The sequence below is a fragment of the Peromyscus maniculatus genome, chromosome 17, assembly GCF_049852395.1.
Source record: "Peromyscus maniculatus bairdii isolate BWxNUB_F1_BW_parent chromosome 17, HU_Pman_BW_mat_3.1, whole genome shotgun sequence".
Classification (NCBI taxonomy): Eukaryota; Metazoa; Chordata; class Mammalia; order Rodentia; family Cricetidae; genus Peromyscus; species Peromyscus maniculatus.
Window position 1 is genome coordinate 35,221,971 of NC_134868.1, and position 18,247 is coordinate 35,240,217.

Sequence of the window (18,247 nt, forward strand, 5' to 3'; positions counted from 1 at the left end):
GTGAGACAAAATGCAGGGAAATGAAAGAAGGGTGAAGTAAATTTCATGACACAGGTTTACACGGAGAATATTAGACTTCTGACATGAAGCTGCCTGACATTATCTCACATTTTCAGGATGTGAAATACTTATTGACTTAATATGGAAAGAATAGGTAAGAAATACAATACAGTGATTTTTATTAATTTTAAGGTGCATTCATTCCCAAACTTCAAAGAATTATACAAAATGTGTGTGTCTCAGCATCTTTTTTTGTAATATTTATTTATTTATTTATTTATTTTCTATGGCCCTTTCTCATTCATACATATTTCATTTCATTTATTAGTCAACTGACTGCATTATTGAGTACATTATTACAATAGCAGACCTCTGTTATTTGCTAACACATTTTTTAAATTTATTTTTTTATTAAGACAGTATTTTCATTCACTTTACATACCAATCAAAGGAAGGGAAGGTCCCCCTCTTCCCTCCTCCTGCCCCCCTAACCTCATCCTCCCAATCCACCTTCACTCCCCACCTCTCCACAAGAAAGCAAGGCCTTCCACGGGGAGGCACATCCAGTGGAGGTAAGTCTTCATTCCCCCTGTCTCAAGGCTGCACAAGGTGTCCCATCATTGGTAATGGGCTCCAAAAAGTCCACTCATGCACCAGGGATGGATTCTGATTCTACCCCCAGCCCCTCCCCCCCAAAGCAGATCAAGCTACACAATTGTCTCACCATGAAGAGGGCTTAGTCCACAGCCATTGATCCAACTTTCATGAGTTCCCACTACTTAGGTTGGGTCATCTCTGCATGTTTTCCCATCACAATTCTGATGCACTTGCTCATAAAATCCTTATTGTCTCTCTTTGACTGGACTCTTGGAGCTCTGCCTGGTGTTTGGCTGTGGATCTCAAATCGGCTTCCATCGGTCAATAGAGAAAAGCTCTGTGATGCCAGTTAGGGTATTCACTAATCTTATCACTGGGATAAGCCAATTCAATTCAGGTACCCTCTCCACTATTTCTAATAGTCCAAGCTGGGGTCATCCTTGAGGATTCCTGGCAACTTCCCTAGCAATGGTTTTTTCTCTATTTCCATGATATTCCCTTCTATCATGGTATCTCTTTCATTGTTTTCCCACTTCATCCCTGTTCCAGCTCGACAATCCCATCTCCTTATGCTCTCATCCCCCATCCCCTACATTCCACTGCCCACCCTTCACTCCCAGTTTGAGCTCCTGTGTCTCAGCATCTTATATGTGTTTTTGGTGCTTTCTCTTTGATTCCCCACACCACTGGTTTGTTTTGTCCTAGTCTGATTTGTTTGTGTTTATTTTATCTTAGTTATTTTTCTTCAGATGCTTGTTTGCATTCTAAAGAGAAAGATAAAGAAAGGGTGTGGATTTATGTGTGTAGGGATGTGGGAAGGTCCTTGGTGATGTTTGAGGGATGGGAAACTGTAAAAAGAATAAACTGTATGATTAAAAAAATATTTTCTTTTCAATAAAAAAGCAATGCTCCAAAAACATATCTTACAGAATGCCACAATTTCTAAGAGGCATACTCTAAAGTAGATTCAAAAACATGTACAATCCATTTCATTAGAGATGGAACAAAAATAAATAGTCCTTCATACGCATAGAGTTGTAATAAAGTGATCATGAAAACTTAACAAAGAGGAAGTGAAGAAAGGGATGCACACAGAGGTGAGGGATTAAGACTTAAACAACCTGGTACAAACAGAACTTAGCAACTGAGGCCTTGGGTGGAGTAGGGCTTCTTATAATTTGGTGTGTCCATCATACATACACTTTGTGGTTATTCTAAATTAGTGAGACCTGATCACTTGTGTTAGGACAAAGGATTTGTAAGACCAGAAATTTGGTGGTGATGATCATCTGATTTTTGTCAAGCAACTGAAAGTGGAAAAAATGAACCAATGAGAGGTAATAAAAAAAAAGTATTTTGAAGAAAACCTTAGGTATGTGGGGAATACAGACACACACCACAAAACTGAAATACAATACAACCAACACAAAGATGAAAATGAATGCACAGGTGGTGATTAATCTTTATTTTGAACTTGAGCAGATTGTGAAATGTCTAGGAGAATAATATAATACACTATATGTGTGTCCAGGCAGGTGTTTCTAGAGATAATTAGATCCTTAGGGATCTGGCCTAATAACTGTGTTATTCTACCAAAGATTACAAACTTTGAACAGACTATTGCATTGTGATGAAATTTGTGTTCATGGAGGCTAGGTGTAGTGGGCAGCTCTTCCAGCTTTGACCTGAAAGTACTACCCCCATTGAGGCTTCTGGTTACTGTCATGCCTATGAGGCAGGCAGGATAGAAGAGCCCTTAAGACCTGAGATCTGGATGTGCCGGCTCTCTTGGTTCCTGGATCCTGGATGCTGGGTGTAGATTAAGTAGAGTTCTCCAGAAAACACTGCTGGACTGCATTTTACCTCTCCCAGACCCTGTATCCTATCCCTTTACATGTAAGTTACCCCACAAAATAAACCTCCCCTTTAACTACATAGAGTTGCCTTAGTACTTCCACCAATATCTGGTGCTCACATGTGGCAAATTACAAAGGCCTGGGTGGCTTCCACCCTCAACCTCCTGTGTGGCTGCTGTGGCAAGCTTTCCACACTTACCACACTTCCCTGTGTCTTCTTTCCTGTCTCTTAAAAATCTTCCCCTTCCTGGGGACCAAACACTTAACCATTTAGCCCTAAACCTCCAGGTACTGTTTCTTCCCTTCCTTTGCTTCCTCCTCCCCCGTTGATGGGCACCTACACCCCACAAATATACCTCCCTTTTACCTACTTAGAGTTGCTTTAATACTTTCACCAATACTAGGCCTGGCTGAAGAAAGTCCGTGGTACCATGCCCTTGGTTCCTACTCTTGTTTAGATTCCTTCAGACTGCTCCTCTCTGCTTCTTGACTGCCATGATGGGAATCACCCCACCATATTTCTCTTGCCATGATGGATGATGGTCTCCAAAAACTACGAATAAAATGAGTCTTTACTTCTGTATATTGTTTTTGTTAGTCATTTTATTTCAGCTAGATAAAAGTAACTACTAAAGTGTGTTGTCACCCAAAGCTGAGCTACTAAGAGACAGTATGCAAGCAAAAATGCTGCTGTAAACAGTGATGTGAAATTGTGAATAACAATAATTACAGTTGGGTCCTAGGTTTTTACTGCTGCTGACATCATAAAAAGTGGCTTTGGTTCTCTTTTGTTTTGTTTCCTCTATCTTTGGTAGAATGTTGGAGGAAAAAAGAAATTTGTTAAAATGGAGTAATCAAGTTAAAAATGCTTCTCTAGCACATAAGCCAGGAAAGGAATAAACAACTGAAAGCATTTTTTTTCTGATTCATTGTATAACAATGAACACATAACAGAACTACCACGTGACAAGGTATCTGCCAGTGGATACAACTGAAACACTTACAACTAACTAAAGATAAAATAGGATCAATGACGGAAAAGGATGGAAGATTTGCAGAAGTTAATTCTTAAGCCGTCTATTAGTTAGCAGTGGTTCTCACCCTTCATAATGCTGTGTCCCTTTAATACAGTTCCTCATGTTGTGGAGACCCCTGACCATAAAATTATTTCATTGCTACTTCATAACTATAACTTCGCTAGTTATGAATCACAATGTAAATACCTGATATGAGACTCCCAGAGGGGTTGATACCTGCAGGCTGAGCACCAGTGAATTATAGCAATGAGAAGATGGGGAGTTCCTGTTTGGAGCTGGTAGTGAGGGAGAGCAGACAGGGGTGGGGAAGGGCAGGACGAAAGGGCCTCTGGAGCCATCTGCTTGCTTCCAATGTACCACATGGAACATCAATATCACTGTGACACCTGATTTTCTCTGATAATTTCTCTGGTGCAATTGGCAAGATGGCCAGTGCCTTTCCATGGAAACAGTGCTCCCCCTGCCAGGACTAGCTTAAAAGCTTCCTTTAATATAAAAAATAAAACTCCTTAATTGAAGGGAAAACCTGTGGTACAACTTAAGGAAAACTACCCCAAGTCAAAATGTAGAATGGAAGATGACACAGTTGTGGACATGATAAGGACACAGAATGGCAAGAGTTGCCTTGTGTTCATTGGGCATTGCTCACACATACTGACCATAAGCAAGCTTGATGGTTCTCCTCAAAGAACATAATATTCCAACTGTGTCTTCCTGCTTTTTCCTTCCTGTAGTTGCTAAAGGGATTGAAAGCTTCCCTGGCCTGTCTTTAGCTGTCCCTTAGAATATATTTCTTCCCCTCCCCTCTAGTCAATAAAAATGCTCAATAAAGTATCTTCCTTAGTTTCTCCATTATTATCAGGATGATCAAGGACATTATTCGAACTTAGGACCCTAAGGAAGAATATTGATAATCTTTCTGAAAAAACAACTCAAATAATATCTGACCACTTTAGATTACTAATCAATCATCTGTCTTCTCATCTTCGTTTGCATCTGAAATGGTTTGCACACATTTAAAATCTCATTATGAATTCAGTAATATCAAATATTGCTACTAAACATTCATTGAGCTATAAATGACATGTTGTAGGTCTACTTCTGAGTTTCTTAGGGTGTTCTGTGATTAAAACAGAAGTCAGGTAATACTTGCTACAATATCTCAGAGATAGTACCAAGCGGTAGAGTCAAGCATGCCTGTGATTAGCAGTAAAATGCTAGTGAATTAATAACTTTTTGCTCTCATTGTAGATTCTAAGATCTGGAAAACAGAATCATGTAAAACCATGGACCTCTCTGGTCAGTCAGTAATTACAAATCAGTAAACTCCTGACTCAGTGATAGACACTATCTCAAACACTAGGATACAGAGTAACTGAGGAAGACAGCTGAAGTTGACTTCTGTTCCCCACATACAAATGTATGCACATGTACACACACAGACATATATGCTGCAGGTATGCCACACACACAAATTTATATTAAATTCTGCCCTGATATAACACCCTAAGTAGAATCTTCTGCTCAGTTATTGACAGCCATTGCCAACTCCTATCATACACAACTCTAATTCAGTTTTTAAATAGGTTACAACTCCCAGAAAATAACCATCTTACACCATTTTAGTATAAAAGTTAGTATGTGCACATGTGTGACTGTGAATGTTGGTTGATCATAAAGATCCAGGTCAAAAGCCAATTCCCTGCTTACTTTCTGCCATTCTGTTATCTTCCTGATACTATTAGAATGTGAAGAGAAATTTCCAGTTCTTTTCATAAAATTAAGTAGCATAATTGAAAGTTCTGTGAAAGCTATATACAAAAACTAAACATAATTCGGTAATTCTACTACAAGGAAGTGACTGTCATGGTGTGCATTGTTTATAGTAGAGCAGCCAAGAGAAGGGCAGTTGATGGCAATGAAGACAATTGCAATTCCTCTGACCACATTGGCCAGAACACTGTCAGTCAGCTAACAACCTGTGTAGGCAAGGTCCAGAAATATTTCTGTCAAATATTGGAAGTGTTTTATGTATGCATCTTTAAAATTTTATGACCTTTTCTCACTCATTATTCAAACAAAACATATGTAGATTATATATATATGTTAAATAATACATTCTTTATGTATTAATTAATAATGTATTAATTATGTATATGTGTTAATAACATAACAATAAACACTGTAAGTTATATATAATAAAACATATTGCTATGAATAAATGATATATGTTAATTAAAAATATATATATATAACTGATTCAGTTTCTTCTTTTGTTATTTAAAAATGATAAGTATGGGTCAGATTCAGAGAAACTAAAATTTCATGAAAGAAGTCAGCTAATGTTCAGGACTTATGCTGTTGGGTAGAAAATTATTTATTTATTTTTACATACATTTCCCTGTTAATGGCTCTTTCCTGTTTTTAGAGTTTACAACAATTTGTTTTATTCAAATATTTACTAATTATTCAAATTACTTCCCATTTTGAGATAGAGATACATCATTTACTCAAATATATTTTTAGTCACTTTCATCTTTAATTTATATACTGAGAAAAGGTGTGACATGTACATGTCTATTTAATATGTGACATACCACATGTCTCTCTAATGTGTGACACACACGTCTATCTAGTGTGTGACATGCACATGTGTACTTGATATATTACATAACCATGTGTATTTGATGAAAATTTAACTTGAAGATGCCCATTATAATGTAAACTATACAATTAGAATGTGTATTTTTGTTTAAATGGACTGTGAATACTTATGGGGCATTATTTAATGTTCTTCATTTTCATCAGTGTCAAAGGAAGGAATGAATCAAGTGTTATTTCTTTGAAACTAGAGAAATTTTCTTCTTCAGGGCATCACCAAACAATCTTCTATTAATAAAAAGTAAGCAGCAGGGTGATTTTGTGAAATCTTCAAGCACTCCATTAAACATAATTTTCAAAAATATTACTAAAGGAACTACGAAATGAATAAGTGATTTCCTTGAAGTGCATTCCTAATTCTAAGTGTCTAGTTTAATCAGTATTTCCAGAAACAATCATTTCAAAGTAGGTTGCCAATTACTTTAACCTTCCAGTGACAAATGTACAAACTGGGCTTCTTGGTAGCTGATGAGAATGAGTGTCATCGAATGTTTTAGTAAGTAAGATGGTTCTCTCCTTCTTTACTGACTCCCTCCCCGTTAGGTATGCTACATTGGAGCCCTGAGTGGTCACACTTGACATTCTGCTGTGCAATGAACTAGTTAGAATTTTGTACTTGTGTTTATAATTTTGAGATGGCCTGTTTTAAATTTCCCTTGTTGTCCTCACACTCATCTTTACTCATTACTATTTAACATTAAAGTGGATTTTAAATTCAGGTGAAGATTTTTCCATTACTGTGTAATTGAGTAAATTATCTGGTTGAAAATGAATCACGAATGCTTTCGAGGTATGTTTTACTGTTGTACTTTGCATTCATATTCTAGGAACTGATGAAGTGTATTTCTTTGACACTCACTGAAATTATAAAAAAAATCATATTTCATAAAGATTTCACCTCACCCTTCACCAGTATCTTCGAAGGCAGGTTCCTGCATGTAAGATAAAATCACTCAGGTCTCACTTGAGGCTTTCATCAGTCAGAAGGTCAAGAGATGGAAACCCTGCAAATGATTAGAAAATACTCTCCAGGGAGGTATTATCCTAATCATTTCTGAGATGCTTCAACTTTAAGACATGGAGGCCTTAAAGTCACAAATTCATAAAATATATAAAGAGTGCAAAAAAGCTGATCATGCATTAATGATATGAAATCAATTGGTATTATAAAGTTCTCTCTCCCCATATATATCTTTGTGTGTGTGTGTGTGTGTGTGTGTGTGTGTGTGTGTGTGTGTGTGCGTGTGTGTGTATGGGAGTGTGTGTGTATGGGAGTGTGTGTTGGTTATGCATGTGTTACTGTATGTATCTGTATCTGTATGGATGTGTGTGTCTGTGTATGTGTGTGTGTATTAGTGGTGTGTATATGAGTGTGTGTGTTAGAAATTATTATATTTTTGCTTAATTTCTTCTTTTTCCTCTCTCTTTCCAGTGCTAGGTATTGTATCCAAGACGTGATAGGTGTGAATGCTGAGCTTTATGTCCAGCCTCTAAAATATTGTTAGAATATATATGTATATATATGTATATATACATATATATATATACATATGTGTATTTTTAAGTTTTGTTCTTTCTTTATACTGTTTTAAAAATAATTGCAAGTCTCATAGTTCTAAGTTACAAACATTTATCTTACATTAAATAAATATTTAAACATTGTTGGGTATGCAAATTCTTCAAAATGTATAAAATCAAAATAATTAATCCTCACAGAATATGACTTAAGCAAAAGTTAGACCAAAACTTAAACCACAGAATCAGGAACCAGTGTAAGGCTTGATAGTGTGTTCATTGATTTAATGCACTTTTCCTGCAAAGACATAAAGTTCAGGAAGGATAGACAGAGAACAATATAGGGCAAGTATTCTGGTCTCCTATGAATGATTTCTAACACACACATACACTCACATACCCATACATATTCATTCCCACACACACTCCCACATACCACTAATGCATGATGAGCACACATACACAGACACACACACACACACACACACACACACACACACACACACACACACAGCCCCCAACATATACATACCCTCACAAACATTTATACACACACACACACACACACACACACACACACACACACACACACACACACAATCACATTAACTGTGGTTCAGACTCTTGGTTAGCTCACTCTAATGCTCTTATAGAACTTCAGAAGAGAATTATACTGGTCAGAAGAGTAGAGAGAGCAGATCAAGTATTATTTTTAGAACATATAACAGTTCCCAGTTCGAGCAAATTCTAAGGAATCAATGATTTCAACATTAATAGGACAAATATTTTAGAGGTCGGGAATACAGTCCAGCACTGAACACATGCCTGAGAGAGAGAGAGAGAGAGAGGTGGGAGAAAGAGAGGAAGAGAGAGAAACAAAGAGAGAGAAAAAAATAAAAATACTTATTCCTAAGATAGACTTTGGCCTGAACAAGATTATTATAGACTCTATCACAAAAATTTATTTTGATAAGAATCTTAAAAGAAAACAAGAAATAACTGCTCTTGCAAAAATAACAAGAAGTCATAAAAGCAAGCAAGGTTTGAAATTTCAAGAAACAGAACACAAAAACATTATTTGTATTTTGTTCTTTCTTTGCTGTTTCTAAGAGAGAAAAAATATCCTAAGCTTTTTAAAGATTGAATGTCACAAAGAATGATTATCACATGATAGGATTTAAGTCCAGGTGTAAGGACCCATTGACATCACTGCCCTCTTTGTCCATTAGAACTTCGTGGTAGAGTAAAACACATATTGTTTTATTTGCTTACTGTGTTTTATTCCCCAGAAAAATCACTTTTATGTTAATGTGTATGAAGAGATTGAGATACAGTGGGATAGGCAGCCTGGACGGACCTTCATCTTCTAATCTATTTCTCCTACCCCTGAGTGCTTGAACTACAACCATGCTCATCCAAACCTGGCTTAACTTGTAAGTGTCAAAAGGTCAGTTCTAACTGCAACATAGGTTTGGTGTCAAGAGTATCAAAGATGTCACAGTCATGAAAAAATACGCATGCACCTATATTTGGGAAGTATGCACTGTGGCACTGTGTTCTTTCTTTTTATTCTCTTATTGTTGGCATCTCCTACCTATTATCCAGCTTCTTCGGCTTTCAAACTGACTTACTGAATGATAAAAACACTTACCGATTTTCTCTCCTTCAAGGCACTTGGGAATTTGTTTTTTTATTTATATTTTTGGTTTGGTATTTTTTGGGACAGTATCTCTCTATTATGTAGCTCTGGCTGTTCTGGGACTTCCAGTGTAGACCAACCTGGCCTAGAACTTAGAGATCCATCTGCCTAGGTCTCATGCGATCTGAGAATAAAGGCTTGCACCATCATGCCAGACCTGTGCTTAGGAATGCTAGGTAGTGTTTGAACTTAAAACAGAGCCCAGTTCAAGAGTGCTCCATTGTATTAGTTATCAGTTACTATAAAATAACCTTTGATGGCATTTGATAAGGATACCATGTCTACTTGGGCTCACATTACAGAGCATTCAGTCCAAGACTGTGGGTGAGACAGCTACTTTGGGACTTGGGCAGTATAGCAATCTTGTAAGAGAGAAAAAAAATGTGCCAGAAATAACTGGTGACGTTCTCTGCCAGGAAATAAAGAGAAAAAGGAAGACATGCTCCCACAATTCCCTTCAAGGACAGGCATCTAAAAATTAAGGATGTCTTGCAAAATCCTGCCTCTTAAAATGTCTTCAGTTTTCCAATGCACCACTACTTTATGGTCAGGCCTTCAATCAATGGACCTCTTTACTGATATGAAACCTTCAAACTATAAAACATCCATGTTTGGAATGTTTTATCAATGATTAACACTAAATATACATATGTGTGCATGTCTGCATAGATGAAATAAATATTTTGAATATATTCTATATGGATAGATATTTTATTGGATAGAGCACATTCAGTTTTTTACTATTACATAATAGACAGGTTCCATACTCCGAGTATGTTTAGAGTTACCAGAGAATAGTTAATAAATGCATAATTATTCTTATATCAGCTTAAACTTCACCCAATATAGGAAGCAGCTTATTACATTCTTGATCTCCCTGTGGTTATGTCATTACAAACTGTATCTTGGTTTCAGTGTTATTAGGCATTTTGGGTAATGAGCCAAGAGTTTTCTAAATTGTAGATGACATGACCTTCAGAAATTCCTGAGTCAGAAAATGCTAATGTGTCTTGTGTCTTATGACAGAAAGAAATGGTTTTCATGGCAGCATTTATACAAGAACTCTTGCAGTTTTATTTTTTTTAAGATCCCAGATAAAGCCTGTGGCTATACCACCATGATCTGGCCTGGTCTCAGAAGTAAAGCATGGCTGGACTTATTAGCACACTGCATGGAAGAGCACAAGGATAGTATCCGAGGGGCTGAGCTGTTTAAGCCTAGTAGGGTTATTTTTAAAAGAGAATATTCTTATTATCGTCTAATGGATATTATCAGATGAATGTTACTAATTAAAAATAAACCTGAAGAATAACAAAAAATAAAGAGCATCAGTTTGTTCAACAATTGCAGGATTCCAACTGTACGATGTAATGGTTTAGAACCCCGATGATCTTTAGCTTTCCAAACTAATTGCTCCCTCTGGCATCATTCCTGTTTCAGAGAATGCAAAAGCTTCCAACTTTTGTTTCTTTAAAGTGACATTTAAATTGTCAGAAAGCAGAGAAGCACAGAAGGAAAACGGAGAACTATGGTTAAGATTAACCACTAATGATTTGTAGCTGTTTAATGCTCTCCTTGGAGAGAGTGATGTTCAGTTTGGCCACAAATTTGACTGAAGTTCTTAAAAAAAATAAACCTTTTATATTTGGGTTATTTAGAGTAAAACAGATGGCCGCAAATACTTTTTTCTTTATGCACATTTTGAAATAGTTTATTTATACTTTGAGATCCATTTGGATCATTGAAAATCAGCCATTTCTTTTCTTTTTGATATTGTTGGAGCAATAGAAGTTGGCTTTACATTTTAGAATTATGAAAATAATAGACTTAAAGTATCAATGAAATTTCATCTGTTCATTCATTTCACTCAGCTTTTAAATTCATTTGGAGACTCTTTTTCCCTCCTACTTATTCAGTTGATGCATCTATGTGTCTATGTATCTATGACCTATCTATCTATCTATCTATCTATCTATCTATCTATCTATCTATCTATCTATCATCTATCTATCTATCTGTGTATGTATGCATGTATCTATCTGTCTCTCTGTCTATCTATGTGTCGATGTATCTATCATTGCATCTATGTATCTATCATCTATCTACCTACCTACATATATGTATGTATATATATATATATATGCACTGTATACCTACATATGTGTAGTCATAAACAAGGCAATATGTCATTTATATAATATTTGAGGAAGGATTTAATCAAGGTCTCCTACACCCATATTTTTATATATTAAGAAATGATATTAGAAAAAACATTGTTCCACATGTGATATTAAGGATGTGTTAATTGACAAACATTTTATTAATATAATTAATATAAATATATGGATATGGTAACTTTATGCAAACTAGAGTTTAACAATATTTTTGTCTAAATTCTAATAGGTCATATATGGTAGTGTGTAGGACATTTTTAAGAGAACTATTTTTCAACATTCCTAATTTCTGAGTGGACTTTCCCCATTAACAAAGGAATGTATTTCTTACCTGATAAAAATGGATTGGAGAGAAATTAATGTTCACTTTACATATATAAACTGCATATAATAGAATTTCTAACCTCATTTTGGTTACATGGGTTGAGAAAGAAAAAGGTAAGGCCTCCAATAGTAACAGAATCTTCAAAGAAGATATAACGTTGAAATTTGGATTTTAGAGTCAGAGATAGCCCCTGTTTCCATTGTTAGGAGTCCCATATTAAGACCAAGCTACACAACGGTAACATATGTGCAAATGTCCGAGGTCAGTCCCATGCAGGCTCCCTGGTTGTTGGTTCATTTTCTTGATTCCCTATGAGCCCAGGTTAGTTGATTCTTTGTGTTTTCTTATGGTATCCTTGCCCCCCCACAACCTGATCACTCATATTCCTATCCCCACCTGCCCTCAGTCTACTCAAGGAATCTCTTCTAATTGTCCTTCCCAGGGAGGTCTGGCCATCCACCCCTCCACTAATCCTCATTTTTACCTAGTCTCTCTGTGTCTGTGAGTTGTAGTTACCCTTTATTTTACAGCTCATATCTAGCTACGAGTGTGTTCATACCATGTTTGTCTTTCTTGGTCTGGATTACCTCAGTCAGAATGATTTCTAGTTCCATTCATTTGACTTCAAATTTCCTGTGTCTTTTCGTTTGTTTGTTTCAGCTGACTAATACTCTATTATGTAAATGCACCACATTTTGTTTATCAAGTCCTCAGTTGAGGGATATATAGGTTGTTTTCAGATTCTGGCTATTATAAATAAAGCTGCCATGAAAAGAATTGAGCAAGTGTCCTCATAGATGATTAAGCATCCTTTGGGTATATGCCCAGGAATGGTATAGCTGGGTCTTGTGGTAGATTGATTCCCTGCTTTCGGAGAAACTTCCACACTGAATTCCCAAGTGTCTGTGCAAGTTTCCACTCCCACCAGCAATGGAGGAGTGTTCCCCTTGCTTCACCTCCTCTCTAGCATGAGCTGTCACTTGTGTTTTTTATCTTAGCTATTCTGACAGGTGTAAGATGAAATCTTAGAGTTGTTTTGATTTGCATTTCCCTTATAGATAAGGATGTTAAAACATTTCCTTAATTGTTTATCTGCCATTTGAGATTCTTCTGTTGAGAATTCTGCTTAGAACTATACCCTAGTTTTTAACTGAACTATTTGGTTTGTTGATATCTAGTTTCTTGAGCTCTTTATATATTTTGGAAATCAGCCCTCTATTGGATGTGGAGTTGGTGAAGATCTTCCTCATTATGTGTTGCCTTGACCAGCCTTAATACAAGGGGATGTCCTTAGACTCACTGCAACTTGATAGGCCATGTTTTGTTGATATCCATGGGAGTACTGCTCTTTACTGAATAGAAATGGAGGAGGAGTGAATGGGAAAGGCAGAAGGGAGTTGGGAGGGGACTAGGATGATAGGAGGGAGGGGAAACTGCAGCCAGGATGGAAACCTTGCATTGCTAGTATAGTTAATTTTTGAGGGTGCTTGCTGAGACTATACTCTAAGTACTCCACTTTGTGCTATATACATAAAATAGGAATGGACTGGAGGAAGTAAGCTAGTTAACAAGCAGACATTAAAAATAAGCGCAGCTACAAATCTATAGTGAAGTTCATGAGGTATATAGGTGTTCAGTCTGGTTAAATTTGGTGTGCTTTTTTTTTAATAACAAAGTTTTCTAAAAGAAAATGTACAAATGTGCATATAAAAAAGTAAGAGGAAAAATGCAACGCTAGAAATTGAATCCATGGTCTCTTATGTTAAAGGTAAGGACTTTGCCATGGAGGTATAGCTTTATTTTGGAAAATTACTTTAAACAGAAAACATGAAAAGACTTAACCAGGGAACAATCTGGAATCTTAATTAGATAGCTGAATACTAGAAACTTTAAAAACTGAAACTAGACAAAAGCATGGAATATTCAAAAACAAGAAATGGTGGTTCAGGAAACCTAAGGAATATTGTAGGAATAGAACGGAAGAGAGTAAACATTGACATCCCGGAGCCTATGAGCAACAGACTGCAGTGAGATATGGCCGAAGAGATTTAAATGAAAATGGAACACAAATTCATTTATCTAGAAAAGTAATCCACCCTTGCCAAAGTGACAAAAAGTGGAGAGGACATGTATTCAGAAGCATATGCATCAGAAGGTGTGTATAGATACACAGATATAGAGATGAAGGGACCATAGGTAATGGTATTGATGTTTCCATACAGAGGGTTATAAGAGCTGCAGATCTTTGCTGTGACCAGTTGGACACTTGTAGTTGGATGTGTGAAGGAATAATGTGCAGAGAACAACTTCTAGATGAGGCAGTTCTGTGTAGGACGTTAGGTGAGATCTGATCAGTTCTTTTCATTTACAAAAAAGTCTTGTGGTCCTAAAGCTGATTAAATGTTCTGAAGTTAATGCTTCAGTACTGGAATATAAAGTCTAGAGAGTAACTGCCTTGTGACAAATTGTTTTGTACAATCTGCATAACTCCACTATGTCTGATGGATTCCAGTGTCATTCTCTGTATTTCTAACTTTTATTTTTGTTTTTGTTTTGTATCTATTAGCTGAAGTCCAGATGGGCTATTGAAATAGAAGAGGAAATTGAGGAATATGGGGGGAAAGTGAATTACACTCAACTTCTAAAATAATATTCTCATTCTCTCCCCTCATCCATTTGATCATATCACCATTTATCCTTAAATAACTTTCCTTCCACTGCCTCTCTACTGTGACAGTTTTATTTAAGAGTGCAGAAGGAATAGAGAAAGACATGACCTTCAAGAAGCCCCTTCTCCCAACACTGGGAACTCAAAGACCTTTCAAACATATCCAGTAGAAGGCACTATTTAAGGAAAAGTGCAGTGGAGATCCCATTTTAAAAATAGCCTCATGATAAAGGGAAATTCAAGCAAAACAGAAGAATAGAACACACTGCAGTCTTGTGCACTGTCTTCCAGTAAGTAATGAGCATCTTCTCATTTATGATGATGTTTTCTCAGTCCTTAATATTCAAACACTACCAAGTCTTATTTACTAGGTTTAGCATATAACATAGGGGAAATATGCATTTATGTCATTGGCTTAAGGAGGGATAGGGTAATGTACTGTCCCTCTGCTTTGTATTTATAGTATACTATCTGAATTTTAACACTTTAAAGAATATTTTATAATTGTTACAAAAAAATTGAACTTAATAGCTATATGATGAATTTCCCAACAGGATAAGGCTTGGTATAATAATCTTTATGTATTGAATCATAAATTTCCTATCTATATATTTAGACAGAGCATATGTGAAAAGTATAATTTCTTATTTATCTCTGCCTAATTTTCATTCCATAATACATAAGGTGCATCTCATTCATGTTCATATGATGATTCATAGGTCACATTCATTCCATAAATTTCAATACCTACTGCAAGTCCTGTGGATTTCACTTGATAATCCAACAATAGTGAAGAAACACAATGAGATCCTTCACCTCATGGAATTCATATCCTAGCAAGGAAAATAGTAATCAGGTAAAGCTTTGTGATAAATTATTTCACAGATTGGTATAATGGGAGATAATACATTGTTCACAAACAATTTCAATACATGAGTAGCTGACAGGACTGGATGATACTCCACTTTATATCCGGATATGACTGTGAATCAGTATGCTTAACACCCACTGCTTAGAGGAAGCAACCGAGCTTGTAAAGACATTGCATTCTGAGCTTTTGTGTAGAAAGTTCAGCTTGGTCTGATCAAGGATCAGAAAAAGCATGGACACCTGTGGCTGATTTAGCTATCACTAGGCTTATATCAAGAAGGATTCTTGAATTACCTTCTCTACTGTTCGCAGTGACTTCCACAAGCAGCTACTCACTTGAATATAAATAACTATGTTCAGGGTGATTCTAGTTGGTGGCTAAGTGTAAACCTGCTTCTACCTGTATTTAAACATTCCAACTTAGTTCCCATTAAATAGAAAAGCCCCAATGGCATAAAAGTCATAAAGGTGCTAACATAGTTGTAAGTGTTCTAGTTCGTTATAAAGTAAATTGCTGCAAATATTTCATGTAACAAAATATGTGATGATGTGCAGTATAGTACAGTAAAATCTCAGGATTTATAATCAGGAATTTAAAGTCTGAATTATTTCAGTATTTTTTCATATTTAATTCTATAATTAACCTATTTTTAAATGTACCAACCAGTCATAATGTAGGCTAGCTTGTTTCTTAAGTCACGTTTTAGAAGCATATTAGCCTACCAACTAAATTTGATATGCCATTGACAAGGTTATATTATATGCCAGTGATATTAAAGCATATGAAAACAGTTGCAAAGTTAAAATACATTGCAGTGGTATTGAGTTTTGTGTATGTATAACAACTTAAATCTTAATGGAATATGTGTAAGAAAAATAGTGATGGGGGATACATAAAGGAATAATCACATCATTGTCTTGAAACAGTGAAACACATTCCTGTAGTTAGCTGAACTACATTTTTTCCAGGAAGCTCTAGTCAGAAACACAGTTCATGCCATGTGTTTCAACATGGAGACTTCAACCTAGGAAATTACAGAAATACAAAAGCAAGCCGGATGTAATACTGATAAGAAACTGCAGTCAAACTAAGAGATTGACAGCAGGGAAGGAGAGGATAGTAGGAAATGTTTAGAGCAAAGGACAGAGGGGGAGGGATGAGGCCTAGGAGTAAACAGCTCCCTTTCCAGGCTGAACCTTGAATCTTGGAGAAGAACCTATTCAGCCTGATGTAAAGCACAAAGGACTTGAAGTCACAGCCACAAAAGCCACACAGAACACAGGAAGAAGAGTGAAGGTTACTGATGCCATCCTGTTCCCTTCAGTCCCATGTAGGTGTGTGCTTCCCTTTGCGAAGGACTAGCTCAAAGGACAGAAATATAGAAGTCAAGGCGACACCCTTGTCAGACAGAGTACATGTGATTGAGCTACACACTGAGCAGGGTAACAGCCAGGAACGGAGCTGTGAGTGAGAACAGGAAATCACCTGGATCGTGTCAGGTGCAAAGGTATAAAAGTATAAATGCACCACTGGAAAAGGAGACAGGCAGAAAATCCATATTTCTTTTCTTGATGAAAGGCAAATGCTCTCACAGATTCTCAACAGTAACACATCAGAAGGCTCCTGCCTGGCCCTGAAAAAGATAATATAACACCTAATCTGAAATGACAACCTCAAGTGTGAATTCCCTTGCCTAATTTAAAATTCTGTATGTCATTTTCATTATTTAGCATTATTTCTGAAGAGGAAACATACTTCTCAAGTTGCATGAATCTCACTCTAACATTTTCCTTTCACCTCAATCAAAAAACGGAAACCCACAAAGACCTTAAAATGGTCTCTCTTTAACAAAATATATTGCTATTACATTTAAATTAATATTTCCTAGAAATGGCCAATTATATCAGTTATATGGTGAATTTTCAGCAAACAATTCACAGCATGGCTTTGTATATATCCTGAGTACGTAGGAAATTTGTATGATGAAAACATTAAATTACACTATGTAAATGTAGATCAATGGTATTGCATTAATCCTAATTAGTCTTATAAAAAAAACCCAGAGCCAGATATTGGGGTAAATGCTGAAAATTCAGAGAGACAAAGGAACAAGCCACTAGAGAAACTGCTCACCACTACCGAGTCCTCAGGTCAAAAGGGAGGCAAGATCCTGTCTCTACAAATCCTTAGACTGAATGCTTCTGAGTCCTCAGCCAAAAGGGCACCTAACCCTTGCCTCCAGCCACCATATATTCCTTTCTCTGCCATATCACTTCATGCCTCAACCTTCGTAATGCTGGGATTAAAGGCATGTGACTCCCAAATACAGGATTAAAAGTGTGTGTGCCACCACTGCCTAGCTCTATTTCTCTTTTAGACTGGATAAATCTTGTGTAGTCCAGGGTGGCTTTGAACTCATAGAGATCCAGATAGATCTCTGCCTCCAGAGTCTTAGGATTAAAGGTGTATGCTACCACTGTCTGGCCCTTAAATTTAATCTAGTGGCTGGCTTTGCCCTCTGATCTTCAGGCAAATGTTATTGGTTGAGTACAAGCAAAATATCACCACACAATGGGATTCTTTAACATTTATTTTTGTGTGTAGTGTGTGTGTGTGTGTGTGTGTGTGTGTGTGTGTGTGTGTGTTGGCATTGCCATGCTATGGCCTATGTAGAGAGGTCAGAGAAAATGTGTGGGAGTTGCTTTTTGCCTTCTACTATGGATTCTGAGAATCAAACTCAGGTCACCATACTTGGTGGCAAGTGTCTACATGCTGATCTGACTCATAAGCCCAACAAATGAGAATGTTTACAACTCAGTGTAAAAGTGTAATTGTTATGATATG

At 36.6% G+C, this 18,247-nt stretch overlaps 1 protein-coding gene across 1 annotated transcript in view; it reads left to right on the forward strand.

Annotated features, from left to right (window-relative positions):
* The window catches only part of Sgcz (sarcoglycan zeta), a 1,022,364-nt gene that overhangs the window by 764,491 nt on the left and 239,626 nt on the right, over positions 1 to 18,247 (forward strand). The window lies entirely within an intron of this gene.